Below are 15,825 nucleotides of genomic sequence, written 5' to 3'. Positions count from 1 at the left end.
GGACCCCTTTGGCTGACATGTGGCTCATCCACCGTCTTGTTCCACGTGTGATGCACCAAATCACAGTTCGGAGCAGCGGTTGGACTTGGAGGTACCCCGTTCGTAATGCCGCAGTAGTAGTAAATGAGCGATGAGGGGTCAAATTACAAAGCCCCACCTTTCCCACATTAAGCTGGACGGACAGAGCAACCATCATTTCTCTCTAGGGTGCAAGAGTATAAAGAAAAGAGAAAACCAATGATGTGTGTGGCAGCTACCTAGGGCACCCTAGGGTAGGAGCCACCACTACAAATCTGCTTCTCCCTCGTCCTCTTGAAGAAAACCGATGATGTGTGCGGCGGATAGGGTTCGTAGGAGTACTACGATGTGCGGGGCCATGGGGTAGTAAACGGGAGAGGGATTGAGTTCGAGTCGATGCCTTAACACGGGTGGGTGATACGTCTCCAACGTATCTACTTTTCCAAACACTTTTGCCCTTGTTTTGGACTCTAACTTGCATGATTTGAATGAAACTAACCTGGACTGACGCTGTTTTCAGCAGAACTGCCATGATGTTGTTTTATGTGTAGAAAAGAAAAGTTCTCGGAATGTCCTGAAAATCCACGGAGGCACCTTTTGGAATTAATAAGAATTTCTGGGCGAAAGAAATACACCAGGGGGCCCAGGGCCTGTCCACGAGACCGGGGGCGCCCCCCCTAGGGCGCGCCCCCCTATCTCGTGGGCCCCCTGGAGCTCCACCGACCTCAACTCCAACTCCATATATTCCGTTTCACAGAGAAAAAAATCAGAGAGAAAGTTTCATTGCGTTTTACGACACAGAGCCGCCGCCAAGCCCTAATCTCTCTCGGGAGGGCTGATCTGGAGTCCGTTCGGGGCTCCGGAGAGGGGGATTTGTCGCCGTCGTCATCGTCAACCAACCTCCATCACCAATTTCATGACGCTCACCGCCGTGCGTGAGTAATTCCATCGTAGGCTTGCTGGACGGTGATGGGTTGGATGAGATTTACCATGTAATCAAGTTAGTTTTGTTAGGGTTTGATCCCTAGTATCCACTATGTTCTGAGATTGATGTTGCTATGACTTTGCTATGCTTAATGCTTGTCACTTGGGCCCAAGTGCCATAATTTCAGATCTGAACCTATTATGTTTTCATGAATATATGTTTGTTCTTGATCCTATCTTGCAAGTCTATAGTCACCTATTATGTGTTATGATCCGACAACTCCGAAGTGACAATAATCGGGATACTTCTCGGTGATGACCGTAGTTTGAGGAGTTCATGTGTTCACTATGTGTTAATGCTTTGGTCCGGTTCTCTATTAAAAGGAGGCCTTAATATCCCTTAGTTTCCGCTAGGACCCCGCTGCCACGGGAGGGTAGGACAAAAGATGTCATGCAAGTTCTTTTCCATAAGCACGTATGACTATTTACGGAATACATGCCTACATTACATTGATGAACTGGAGTTAGTTCTGTGTCACCCTATGTTATAGCTATTACATGAGGAATTGCATCCGGCATAATTATCCATCACTGATCCATTGCCTACGAGCTTTTCATATATTGTTCTTCGCTTATTTACTTTTCCGTTGCTGCTGTTACAACTATTACAAAAACCCAAAAACATTTATCTTTACTGTTGCTACTGTTACCATTATTATCATACCACTTTTGCTACTAAACACTTTGCTGCAGATACTAAGTTATCCAGGTGTGGTTGAATTGATAACTCAACTGCTAATACTCAAGAATATTCTTTGGCTCCCCTTGTGTCGAATCAATAAATTTGGGTTGTACTTCACCCTCGAAAGCTGTTGCGATCCCCTACACTTGTGGGTTATCAAGACTAATTTCTGGCACTGTTGCCGGGGAGCATAGCTCTATACTCTGAGTCACTTGGGATTTATATGTGTTGATCACTATGAAGAACTTGAAAAATGCTAAAACCAAGATCTATCCCTCAACTACGAGGGGAGGTAAGGAACTGCCATCTAGCTCTGCACTAAATTCTCCTTCCGTTATTAGTAGGCTTGCGACACCTGAACCTACTACTGCTATGAATTCTGATATGTCGCATGTTATTGATGATGCCACTTCTGCTATGCATGATGAAACTACTTCTGTGCGTGATACTACTTTGCCATTAGGTGAATTTCTTGATGAACGACTTGCTAGAGTTAGGGGGAATGAAAATATTGAAAATGTTATTGATGATAGTGATGATGAACGTTCCCCCAATGATTATGTATTGCCTGTTGTTCCTAAGGGTTATGTTATGAATGAAGAAGCTGCTAGGGAAATCTTTGCTTGCAATGATAGATCTGATCTTTAGAAATTATTAGCTAAATGGAAGCAGCAGTCTCTTAATGCACTACTAGAAACAGGGAATTTGCCATCAGTCAGCTCTTTACCGTCTGCCAGCGGATGGCAAAGAACGTCTTTGCCATCTGCTTAAAAAAACAGACGTCAAAGAACTGACAGATGGCAAAGAACCTAGTTGCCATCAGCCAGTTCATTGCCATCCGCCAGCCGATGGCAAAGAATCTTTGCCATCCGCTGGCAGATGGCAAAGAGGTGGGTAGGGTCCAGTGCTGGACGACCTATCAACCCACCTCTTTGCCATCTGCCAGCAGCTGGCTGATGGCAAAGATATGGGCCTTTGCCATCCGCTGGCTGATGGCAAAGAAGTCGGACTATCTCCTCCCCTCTCTTCTTCTAAAAAAAATCTCCTCCCCTCTCTCCCAGCCCGGCCCCACCCCCCTCTGTCTCTCCCAGCCCAGTCCCACCCCCTCTCTCTCTCCCCACCTCACCCACCCACCACCGTTATCTCAAAAAAAACCCACCCACCACCGCACCCGCGCGCCCCAGCCCCGCGTTCCAGACGACGCCCAGCACCGCCGCCGGCCCGCCACCGCCCAGCACCGCCGCTGGCCCGCCCCTCCCCGCAACCGCAGCCCTCCCCCGCCCCTCCCCGCCACCGCAGCCCGCCCCTGCGCCCGTCCCTCCACCGTTCCAGGCCGCGGCGCCGCCCCCTCCCCGCGGCGCCGCCCCCTCCTCGATGCACCGTCACCGTCGCCAGCTGCGGCCTCCTTAGCCCGCCGCCGTCGACCGCAGCCTCCTTAGCCCGCCGCCTTCGACCGAAGCATCCTCGATGCGCCGCACCGCCGTGCCATGGCTGCAACCTCCGTCTTATCCCTAGCCTGGTAAGTCACCATCTCCCCCAAATCCTGCTCGACCCTCCGGCCTCCTTGGTTCATCAATGCCGCGTCTCCACCTCCGGAAGCCATCTCCAACATCTTGGCCGCCCCTGTGTTACAGAAGCTCTTTCATGGTCGCAGCTGCAGTTAGCACATGACCCATTGTTGCACGAACCAGATTAGATAGCCCAGTAGAGTATGTCACTTGGAGATTACTTTGCTGACCTTCAAAATATTGTCTTATGAACAGATTCATCCAGAGGGGTATATTGAGTCTTGAATCTACTTATTCTCGATGCAGTGGATGTGGAAAAATTATGAAGGTACATTTCTGCTTCAGAGGCATATTTTTGTCTATTTCTTCTTCCAGGTAAAGGTTTTATGGTATTATTGTCATATGAGGTGAAGTTGATATCCATTACGATACTCAGTTACATCACTGTCATAAGAGGTGAATTAATATCTTTGCTTTAAACAAGTTGATATCCGCCTCGTCCTCCCCGGCGAGCTTGCCTAGCATGCCGTCTCCGAGGGCACCAAGGCCGTCACCAATTTCACCAGCTAGATAGGCCGTGTATGTTTATCGATAGTTAGCTGCTGGATTGTGCCCTGACTAGATGTTGTCTTTTAAATGGAACAACACAGACATGTAATTTCCGGTGTGAAGAAAGACATGTTGATGCTTGGATGTTGGACGTGTTCTGATGGTTTGATTGATGTTTGCTAAATGCTTGTTGATGCCGTTGGTTGTGAGAACTGAATTCTGCGCCGAGCTGTTCCTTCGGAGTGAAATGGCAGAGTTGCCTCGAGGTATCTAAGGTAAGCTTTCTTGGACTGAACCTTTCATGGAAGATACATCAGTTCAATCCAATCTCTTGTGACATTTTGCCCCACTTCATGAAAACTAAGATTGTTGTTCTTGCTCCTGTGAACATCTACTTGATAATATAATATGACATGAACCTAGTGTCACTATCATTTAGCACTCCCTCATTTTGTTGTAGTACGGGTAACAAATCAAATCAAATCTGCCAAGGTTTTTGGTGGTGCCGAGTTATTACATATGACACAATCTGTCTAGTCTACATGTTTGAATTTGTCTAGAAAAATCTGTCAATTCTGTCTAAACTATGTGTCTGAATTTGGCCAGGTCAGCAATGTACTTGGCTCCTTTACCTTACCTAATGAAATGGAATAGTGTACGAATGGTAGCTTTCTCTTGGTTTGGACTGTGGATTCATTCACCTTACTCTGGTTGATCCCATCTTTCTTCAGACTGCAGATGCCATGCTAAACAGCAGCGCTGCCTCCCTACAAATACAATGCAAAACAGTACTACTCATACAATTGTCTTGCCCCATAACTTATTTGTGCCCTGAAGCTCCTGGCAAAAAACTCGCACTATTTTATTTTTTTAGATGAACAAAACTCTAGTAGTAATTAAGTGGTTAATTCTCCTACTGTTCTGCAGCTCCAATAACCAAAACAACAAACATTTCCCAAGCCTTAGACAGATCTGCACATATTTTGCAATTTATGCATTCAGTACATTTCCAGTAATCTTACTCTGTTCATTGTTATTCAGTGTGGCTTGTAAGGCTAGACTGCGCAAATACAAAAATACCAACATAGTTCATCTCATGGTTGTGTGCCTTGACGCGAACCTACACATACACACAACCCCATTTGCAGTATTTATAACAACTCAACTTTATCTCTCCCGAACTCCTATATTTATTTTAAATCTGGATTACTTCATTCCACTCCTATATATAATACATAGGCATCAGGCGGTTTGCTGTTGGCGAAGTGTGGCGATGTTTTCATGTATTTGTATGGGTGTTGTGGCTTACATAGTTGCAGTGGTTTTTTCATATTGTAGCTCACTCTGCTGCATCTGCTCAAGATTATCTGTTGGCTGTTACTTTATTTTACTTTATTTTGTTTTCTAAAGATATGTTTGGCCTGTTGTATAACTTGCGTGACCTAATTCTATGTTTCACATGTACGTATAGTCTGCAAGAAAGCTAGCTGACTCCTTTCTCCTTTTTCTTTTTGTGGGTAAGTAACTCTTTTCTTTCCTGAAACTGAACGGTAGCTAAACTGGGAAGTTGGAATGTTTGGGTTTTATGTTTAACTGAACGACAGCTAACTTCGGAAGTTTGAATACTTGACTTCAGTATGGCTTTTTTAAGAGAGTGCTTGGTTATGTACGATCTCTTCATGGTAATCGGGAGAATGAGGAGAGGATGGCTAGGCTGTTGGAGGAGGAGAGGAACCGGAACGACTCGGCTAACCGGGCCATGTACAATCTCTTCGTGGTAAGTTTCTTCTGCATATTAGCTAAATCATGCACGCAATGTTCCTTTCATTAGTAACTAATATGACTGACTCGTCAAAACCAAATGTGCAGTCCATGTGCGAAAAGAACGGCCAGACCCCTCCGCCGATGCCAGTCATTTCTCCGGCGGGCACGGTGAGTTTCATTTGAACGGTCATTAGTTACTAGTCTTCACATTTGAGTTGCATCATGCTAACGATACATTGGAAATAATCTTTAGTGCAACGTAACTCCCGACAAGCATTGACCGATCCTTCTCCGTCTACCACTGGCGCGACCGGTCCTACACCTACACCTCCGTGATGAAGGTAAGTTTTCCAAGTGTTTTGCTTAATAGAGTTTTATTGTGATGCCATGTTGTATCTACACATATCGTGCATAATGTGTGTATGTTTGAAATGCATTATATGTGTGGGATTCGACACCTAGTCGTGTGCCTTTGGTAGCATTCCATACAGGGAAATGCCTCCTAGTGCTTCCACTGAGCCATGGTAGTTCGCTACTGCTCCGGAACACATGGATTGACCGACATGTGTCCTTCTTTGCTCCTGTGTCTGTCCCTACGGGAAATGTCACGCGGTGTATCAACGAAGTCCTTGTAGCTTGCTACGACTTGGTTGCACTTGCTGATGACCGACACGTGCATTGCTGGGTCATGTATGCCTGTCCCTGTACGTTTGTGCCACCTTGGTTCTATGACTAGTCATGTCGGCCCGGGTTCTCTGCCATATGGATACTAGCGACATAATTATATACTTAGCATTTTTTCCTCCAAAATGACTCAATATGCTTAGCTAGCTCAAAAATGACATAATAAGCTTAATTAGCTCCAAAATGACATATTTAACCTAGGATAGCTCTAAAATGACCTATACTTAGCATTTTTCCTCCAAAATGACTTAATATGCTTAGCTAGCTTAAAAATGACATATTTAACCTAGGATAGCTCTAAAATGACCTATACTTAGCATATTTTCCTCCAAAATGACTTAATATGCTTAGCTAGCTCTGAAATGACATAATATGCTTAAGAAATGACATATTTTAGGTCCTAAATGACTTCATATGCTTAGCTAGGTCCAAAATGACATAGTAACCTTACTTAGCTCCAAAATGACCTATTCAACCTAGTCCAGCTCTAAAATGACCTATACTTAGCATTTTTTTCTCCAAAATGACTTAATATGCTTAGCTAGCTCAAAAATTACATAATAAGCTTAATTAGCTCCAAAATGACCTAATTAACCTAGGATCATGGTTTTTGAGTCGCGACTCATGCGAGTCGCTCTGGGGCAGTGGCTCGGAAGAAGTTGAGGCTGCGTTGTGACTAGTCATGACTTAGGGTCGCGAGTCGACACTAAGCTAAGTCGACCATATTTTTGCGACTCATAGACTAGTCGTCGACTAGTCGCGACTAGTCAAGCGACTCAAAATCCATGCCTAGGATAGCTCTAAAATGACCTATACTTAGCATTTTTTCCTCCAAAATGACTTAATATGCTTAGCTAGCTTAAAAATGACCTATTTAACCTAGGATAGCTCTAAAATGACCTATACTTAGCATCTTTTCCTCCAAAATGACTTAATATGCTTAACTAGCTCTAAAATGACATAATATGCTTAAGAAATGACATATTTTAGCTCCTAAATGACTTCATATGCTTAGCTAGCTCAAAAATGACACAATAACCTTACTTAGCTCCAAAATGACCTATTTAACCTAGGATAGCTCTAAAATGACCTATACTTAGCATTTTTTCCTCCAAAATGACTCAATATGCTTAGCTAGCTCAAAAATGACGTAATAAGCTTAATTAGCTCCAAAATGACCTATTTAACCTAGGATAGCTCTAAAATGACCTATACTTAGCATTTTTTCCTCCAAAATGACTTAATATTCTTAGCTAGCTTAAAAATGACCTATTTAACCTAGATTAGCTCTAAAATGACCTATACTTAGCATCTTTTCCTCCAAAATGACTTAATATGCTTAGCCAACTCTAAAATGACATAATATGCTTAAGAAATGACATATTTGAGCTCCTAAATGACTTCACATGCTTAGCTAGCTCCGAAATGACATAATAAGCTTACTTAGCTCTAGAATGACCTTAGCATGTTTTACAACAAAATGACTTAGTATGCTTAGCTAGCTCAAAAATGACATAATAACCATACTTAGCTCCAAAAAGACCTATTTTACAGATATAAGTTGCATCATAATAATCTTCACATTTTAGTTGCATCATAATAATCTTCTTCTTCTAGTCTTCTTCTTCTAACTTTCTTCTTTCCCATTTTACAGATTTGGTTAAGATCACAGAAGCTTGGGTTGATGGAGTGCTTGTATTTAGTTTTTGTTTTGACCTTGTGAAACTTGCTACCTATGGATGAAACTGTGTAATATTGATGAAACTATGTATATGTACGGATGAAACTTGCTACTATTGGTAACATGTGTTGGATACATATGTGTTCATGACTATTGGTAATATGTGTTGAATATGCTATATTGGTCATATAAATATATTTGTGTTTGATTTCTGTGAAAATGAATTGATATAAGAAAAAACAAAATTAAATGGGGCAATATAGTCACTTTGCCATCTGCTGGCAGATGGCAAAGAGCTTTGCCATCAGCTAGCAGGTGGCAAAGAGGCCACATGTCATCTACATGTAAAATTTGGGCTGGCCTATTTGGGCTCTTTGCCATCTGCCAACAGATGGCAAAGCTCTTTGCCATCTGCTAGCAGATGGCAAAGCATGCAACCTTTGCCATCTGCTGGCAGACGACAAAGTATTCCGTTAGCCTTCTAATGGGGCTAACCCCGTTAAGAGGCTTTGCCATCTGCCAGCAGATGGCAAAGCCACAGGCTCTTTGCCATCAGCCAGCAGACGGCAAAGAAGCCTTTACCGGCAGGGTTTCAGACAAACTGTTTGCCATCTACTGGCAGATGGCAAAGCCTTTGCCATCCGCCGACCATGCCTTTGCCATCTGTCATGGCAGATGGCAAAGTGCCAGATTCCAGTAGTGATGCTAGAATGAAACCTGACCCTACTTTTGCTACTTCACATATCTGTGTTACTTATAAGGATTATGAATTCTCTGTTGATCCTGAGATTATTACTCTAGTTGAATCCGATCCTTTTTATGGCCTTGAATCTGAAACTATTGTGGCACATCTTACCAAGTTGAATGATATAGCTACCATGTTTACTAATGATGAGAAGTCTCGCTATATTTATATCCTTAAGATATTTCCGTTCTCATTAAAGGGTGATGCTAAGACTTGGTATAATTCTCTTGCTCCTGGTTGTGCGCGTAGTCCCCAGGATATGATATATTACTTCTCTGCTAAATATTTCCCTGCTCATAAGAAACAAGCTGCCTTGCGGGAAATATATAATTTTGTGCAAATCAAAGTAGAGAGTCTCCCACAAGCTTGGGGGAGGCTTCTCCGGTTACTTAATGCTTTGCCTGATTATCCTCTTAAGAAAAATGAAATACTTGATATCTTTTATAATGGACTAACGGATGCTTCCAGGGACTACCTGGATAGTTGTGCTGGTCGTGTTTTAAGGGAAAGAACAGTCGACGAAGCTGAAATACTATTGAATAATATGTTGACTAATTAAAATAATTGGACTCTTCCTGAGAAAATTCCTGAGGCAATTCCTGAACCAATTGGCCTATTCCTAAACACACTCCAAAGAAGAGAGGTATTTTATTTCTCAGTCCTGAAGATATGCGAGAGGCAAAGAAGTCAATGAAAGAAAAAGGTATTAAAGCTGAAGATGTTAAGAATTTACCTCCTATTGAAGAAATACATGGTCTTAATATACCGCCTGTTGAAGAACCATATTGTCTTTATAACCCGACACAGGTAGTAAAGGTAAATTCTCTCTATAGATATGATAAAGTTGAAATCCCCTCTACTAAATTTCATAGCCCATGCTTAGATGAATTTGATGACTTTATGGCTAGACAAGAAAGTTTTAATGCTTATGTTGGTAGAGAGTTAACGAATAATGCTTTTGAGATAGGACGTGTAAGTGATAATATGGCTATAGTTAAAGATGAACTTCACCGCGTTAGCAAATATTCTTCTATGGTTGCTACTCAAGCTGAGCAAGTACTTAAAGCTCAAAATGATTTGCTTGAGGAATTAAACAATAAAAATGACTTTGCTGTTAGAGTGGCTACTAGAGCTGGTAGAATGACTCGGGAACCTTTGTATCCTGAAGGCCACCCTAAGAGAAACGAGCAAGATTCTCAGAGAAATAATTTAGAGGCACCTAGTTCTTCTAAAAAGAAGAAAAAGAAAGACGATAGAACTTTGCATGCTTCTAGTGAACCTACTGTAGACACACCTGACAATCCCAATGATATTTCTATTTTTGATGCTGAAACTCAATCAGGTGATGAACATGAACCTAGTGATAATGTTAATGATAATGTTCATGTTGATGCTCAACCTAGCAAAAACAATGATGTAGAGATTGAACCTGCTGTTGATCTTGATAACCCACAATCAAAGAATCAACGTTATGATAAGAGAGATTTTGTTGCTAGGAAGCACAGTAAAGAAAGAGAACCATGGGTTCAGAAACCCATGCCCTTTCCTCCTAAACCATCCAAGTCAAAGGATGATGAGGATTTTGAGCACTTAGCTGAAATGATTAGACCTATTATCTTACGTATGCGCTTAACTGATATGCTGAAAGGAAATCCTTATGCTAGGTATATGAAGGATATCATTACAAACAAAAGAAAGATACCGGAAGCTGAAATTTCCACCATGATTGCTAATTACACTTTTAAGGGTGGAATACCAAAGAAACTTGGAGATCTAGGTGTCCCAACTATACCATGCTCCATTAAAAGAAATTATGTTAGAACTGCTTTATGTGATCTTGGAGCCGGTGTTAGTGTTATGCCTCTCTTTATATCGTAGACTTGAATTGAATAAGTTGACACCTACTGAAATATCTTTGCAAATGGCTGATAAATCAACTGCTATACCTGTCGGTATTTGTGAGGATGTGCCTGTTGTGGTTGCAAATGTCACTGTCTTAACAGACTTTGTTATTCTTGATATTCCCGAGGACGATAGTATGTCTATTATTCTTGCTAGACCTTTTCTTAATACTGTAGCGGCTATTATTGATTGCAAAAAGGCAATGTCACTTTTCATGTTAATGGTAATGAGCATACGCTACACTTTCCTAGGAAACAATCTCAAGTTCATAGCATCAATTCTATTGAAAAAGTTCCAACTATTATTTTTGGAGGTTTTGAATTTCCTCTCCCTACTGTCAAGAAAAAGTATGATATTCTTATTGTTGGGGATTTTCATATCCCCGTTGAGGTAACTTAGTGTTATTCGAAATTTCTCCGGTTCCGTGTTATTCGGAATGAGTTTGTTAACAAGACTTGATCAACCTTGTTAGTGGATTCATTTTGATGATCACGAGATGGATGAAACTAGAAGGCAAAACCTTCTGTACCCTCTTTTTACTTTCTGTTATTTAGAATAAATAAAGCAAAAATAGTATTATCCGTCTGTTTTCTGAATTATCCGTGCATTAAAAAATAGTCCAAAAATAAAAGTGCTCCAAATGCCCTGCAAATTTAGTATGATTTTTCTGGAATATTTGAGGATTTTAGGCACTGAAATCACTGCAGGAGGGGCAAGTACCAGGCCACGAGAGAGGAGGGCGCCCCCCTATAGGGCGCGCCCCCTGTCTCGTGGGCCCCTGGTGGCTCCCCTCTACTTATGCCAGCACCCACACACTTCATCTTCTACCCCAAAAAAATCCCCATCTAGCTCAAGCACGAGTTCTAGCTTGTTTCACTACAAAAAAGACACATCCGTGACATTTTGGGCTGAACGAAATTTTTTTTGTCATACATATGACACTTCTATGACGATAATTGTGACAAAACCCGGTATCATCATAGATGTGGTGGGCTCCTACTTCTATGACAAAAAATCATGACAGAAAATGGGCTTTTTGTCCTGGGCGGGCCGGAGACGCAGCTGCATGACATTCTTTGGGCCATCCATGACGGAAAAAACCGTGGTAGAAGCGAGGGGGAGGAAAATTTTGGGGAGTTGCCAGTTATGGTGGGAGGTCGGGGGCGGAGCGATGCGCGTTTCTCTCGTACGTACGTGTGTGTGTGTGAGGAGTTGGCTCTAACTAAAGCCGAGCGAGGCGTTGGGCTCTAACTGAACCCGAGCAATTGCACTGCAGGCTACGCATTACTGAACCCGAGCGATCGATCGATGGCTGTTAACTGAACCCGATGGAGCGATTTCTTCGCTACTGCTGCTAACTAAAGCCGATCGATGCTGCCTCTGGGATGAATAGTGAGCTTTGTAGGGGGGGGGGTTGGATGAACAGTGAGCGGTGGCATTGCCTCTGGATGAACAGGAACCCGTGGTGTGGAGGGCTGGATGAACAGTAGACGGTGGAGGGGTGGCCGTGGAGGGCTGGTTGAACAGGACCCCGTGGTGTGGAGGGCTGGATGAACAGTAGACGGTGGAGGGGTGCCCGTGGAGGGGTGGTTGAACAGTAGCCGGTGGAGTAGCGTGCAGTGGAGGCTGGATGAACAGGAGCCCGTGGAGGCTAGAGCAGGTCGACAGTAGCCCATGGAGGCTAGAGGAGGTCGACGGTGGAGATGAACAGTATCCCGTGGAGTCCTGTTTTGTGATACGCCACACCCCTCCCCCCTGTTTCGATTGTAGCGCTCCAACACAAGTCCGTTTCATCTGTTTTGCGGTACGACACACCCCTCCCGATCAACAGGACCCCCGTTTCAACCGTAGGAGGTCCGTTTCCTCCGTTTTGCGGTACGCCAGGTCCCTCCCGATCAACAGGACCCCGTTTCGAACGTGGCCGGTCGAACACAAGGCCGTTTCCTCTGTTGTGCGGTACGCCAGGCCTCGTTTCCATCGCCTGTTCCATCCAAGCCCTCCCGATGAACACGACCATGCATTTCGTTTCGACCCAGCCGGTTGGCTCCCCATGAACATGACGACGACGTTGTTTCTCCGTTCCGACCCGGCCATGTACGTATGCGCGATAGGCGTTAGAGACCCTGCCCGTATGTACGTACGTGGCCATATTTTCTTTCTTGCACCCTCGCCATTGTACGTACGTGTACAAGCTACGTGCGCGCCTCTACTACAACACGTGCGCGCCTCTACATCTACAACATGTGTGCGCCTCTACATCGACCAATATGTACGTACACGTTCGTACCAGAATGACAACGCTACGTACAGTTCGACCAGGTGGGTCCCGACTGTCAGGCACTTCCTTGCGTGTGAAGATGTAGCTGGTGGGTCCCAGCAGTCAGGGGGGCGAATCGTTTTTTTCCCGGACGCACTTCCTTGCGTGCGAAGATGTAGCTGGTGTGTCCCAGCAGTTAGGGGGGCGAATCATTTTTTTCGTGAAATACGGTGGCCCGTACGGTGGGTCCCCGCTGTCAGGTGGAGGAATCATTATTTTGCGCGTAATAAGGAGGCACTTCCTTGCGGCGGCCGTGGACCCAGCTGTCAGTCTCTCCACATACAGGCCATGCCCGATGGAAGTCGTTCCTTGACCACGACCACGCCGCGCCGAGAGCACCACGGCAGTGGACGACGGCGAGGCCTAGGAAGGGGACGACTCAGAGCCGGGGAAGAGGCAGCAGTGGATGCCCACGCGAAGAGGAGTACGAGGATTCACTGGTTCGGCTGCGGTGTGAGGCTGCTGTCACCGCAGAATCACAGGGGGTGTGGGTGAGTAGAGGGATGTCTTGGAAACGGTGGGAGTAGTAGGGGGCGGTGAGGCCTCCGCGGCATCACAGCCGGCCACGGAAGGCAGGAGCATGCGGCACGACCGACGCTGGTTTGGGCGGCTGGAGCAAGAAGACCAGAGGTTGAAGAAGCACTACGACCGTTGGATGAACATCGTACGGTAATATGAGCTAGAATCGTTCATATTGACTAAGTTGACAGAGGCATCCGTCCCCGTCAACTTGGTAGGCCCACAAGTCAGCCTCCCACTATGCTGGGTTCCAGCTGGCAGGGGGAGCATTCATTTTTTTGTTCGTAATAAGGAGGCACTTCCTTGCGTGCGAAGATAGCTGGTGGGTCTGACATGTCAGGTGGGGGCACATTTTTTTCGCAAAATACAGAGGCCCTGCCGGTGGGTCCCAAATGTCAGGTGGAGGAATAATTATTTTGCGCGTAATAACGAGGCACTTCCTTGCTGCGGCCGTGGACCCAGCTGTCAGCCTCTCCACGTATAGTCCACGTCCGATGGAAGCCGTTCCTTGACCACGTTGACCACGCCGCGCCAAGAGCACTAGGGCAGTGGACGACGGCGAGGCCTAGGAAGGGAATGATACGGAGGCAGGGAAGACTCGACAGTTGTTTCCCACACAGAGGGGAGTACGATTGTATGAGGGTTTACTGGTTCGTCTGCCCTCGGCGGAGAATAACAGCAGGTGTGGATTTGTGGGTGAGTAGAGGGATGGCTAGGCCAGCGATGGGAGTACGGTGGGGCGGTGAGGCCTGCGCGGCAGCAGAACCGGCCACGGGAGGAGGGAGCAGGCAGTCCTGCCGGCGCTTGATTGAGCGGCTGGAGCAGGAAGAGCAGAGATTGAAGAAGCACGACGGCCGTTGGATGGACATTGTACGGTCAATGGAGCTAGAATTGTTCACATTGACTAAGTTGACAAAGCCCTCTGTCCCCGTCAACTTAGTAGGCCCACAAGTCAGCCTCCCACCATGGTGGGTCCCAGCTAGCAGGGGGAGTATTCATTTTTCTGTGAGTAATAAGGAGGCACTTCCGGTGGGTCCGAGCTGACAGCGGGGGGAACGTTTTTTTTGCGAAATACAGTGGTCCGTCTGGTGGGTCCCAGCAGTCAGGGGCAAACGTTTTTTTTCGTGAAATATGGTGGCCCGTCCGGTGGGTCACGCAGTTAGGGGGAAACGTTTTTTCCGCAAAATACTGGTGGCCCGTCCGGTGGGTCCCTGCTGTCAGGTGGAGGAATAATTATTTTGCGTGTAATAAAGAGGCACTTCCTTGCGGCTGCCGTGGACCCAGATGTCAGCCTCTCCACGTACAGTACTCTTTCAATGGAAGTCGGTCGTTGACCACATTGACCACGCGCGCCGAGAGCACCAGGGCGGTGGACGACGGCGAGGCCTAGGAAGGGGAAGACGCGGAGCCGGGGAAGATGCGACAGTGGATGCCCACGCGGAGAGGAGTACGATGGTTCACTGGTTCGACTGCGGTGTGAGGCTGCCGTTGCCGCAGAATAACAGGGGGAGTGGGTGAGTGGAGGGATGGCCTGGCCAGCGGTGGGAGTAGTATGGGGACGGTGAGGCCTCCGCGGCAGCACAGCCGGCCACGGGAGGCAGGAGCATGCGACACGACTGGCGCTGCTTTGGGCGGCTGGGGCAAGAAGACCAAAGGTTGAAGAAGCACTACGACCGTTGGATGGACATCGTTGACCATGCCGCGCTGAGAGCACCAGGGTGGTGGACGACAGCGAGGCCTACGAAGGGAACGACAGGGAGCCGACGAAGACACGACAGTGGCTGCCCACACGGTGGAGAGTATGAGGGTTGACTGGTTCGGCTGCCGTCGCCGGAAAATAAAGGAGGTGTGGGTGAGTAGAGGGATAGACAGGCCAGGGATGCGAGTATGATGGTGCCGTGAGGCCTGCCCGGCAGCACTGCCGGCCACGGGAGGCGGGAGCAGGCGGTTCCGGCGGCGCTGGTTTGGGCGGCTGGGGCAGGAAGATCAGAGACTGAAGAAGCACGATTGCCATTAGATTGACATCTAACGGTCTGACGCTGGTAGAGTCGATTGTTGACTAAGTTTCTTTTTTAAGAAATCTTATGTACGCATGAACTTAGTAGGCCCACAAGTTAGCCTCCAAATCTGTGGCAGACAATATAAAGCCCATTTGCTATTTTTTACAATTTGCAGCCCATTTGCTATTTTCATAATTTGCAGCCCATTTGCTAATTCTTAAGTAATTTATTACAGCCCATTTTCTGCCCAGGACCACGGTCAAAAAGTTCAACCTTATTTTGCATATTTTGGTGGAGTCCAAAATGCTGTAATCCCAAAATGATAAACATTTTTTTAAGAACTTATTGATTTGCCAAAAAAATCGTTTTGTTTTTGTAAGCAAATAAGACGTGGGACAATTGAGTTGGTTTAAGGGAAAACCAGTGGTAAAAAAATTAGTGCTGGGTGGGAAAAAACAACAAAAATAAGGAT

Source organism: Triticum aestivum, chromosome 2B (assembly GCF_018294505.1).
Source record: "Triticum aestivum cultivar Chinese Spring chromosome 2B, IWGSC CS RefSeq v2.1, whole genome shotgun sequence".
Taxonomy (NCBI): domain Eukaryota; kingdom Viridiplantae; phylum Streptophyta; class Magnoliopsida; order Poales; family Poaceae; genus Triticum; species Triticum aestivum.
This window is presented reverse-complemented; position numbering follows the sequence as displayed.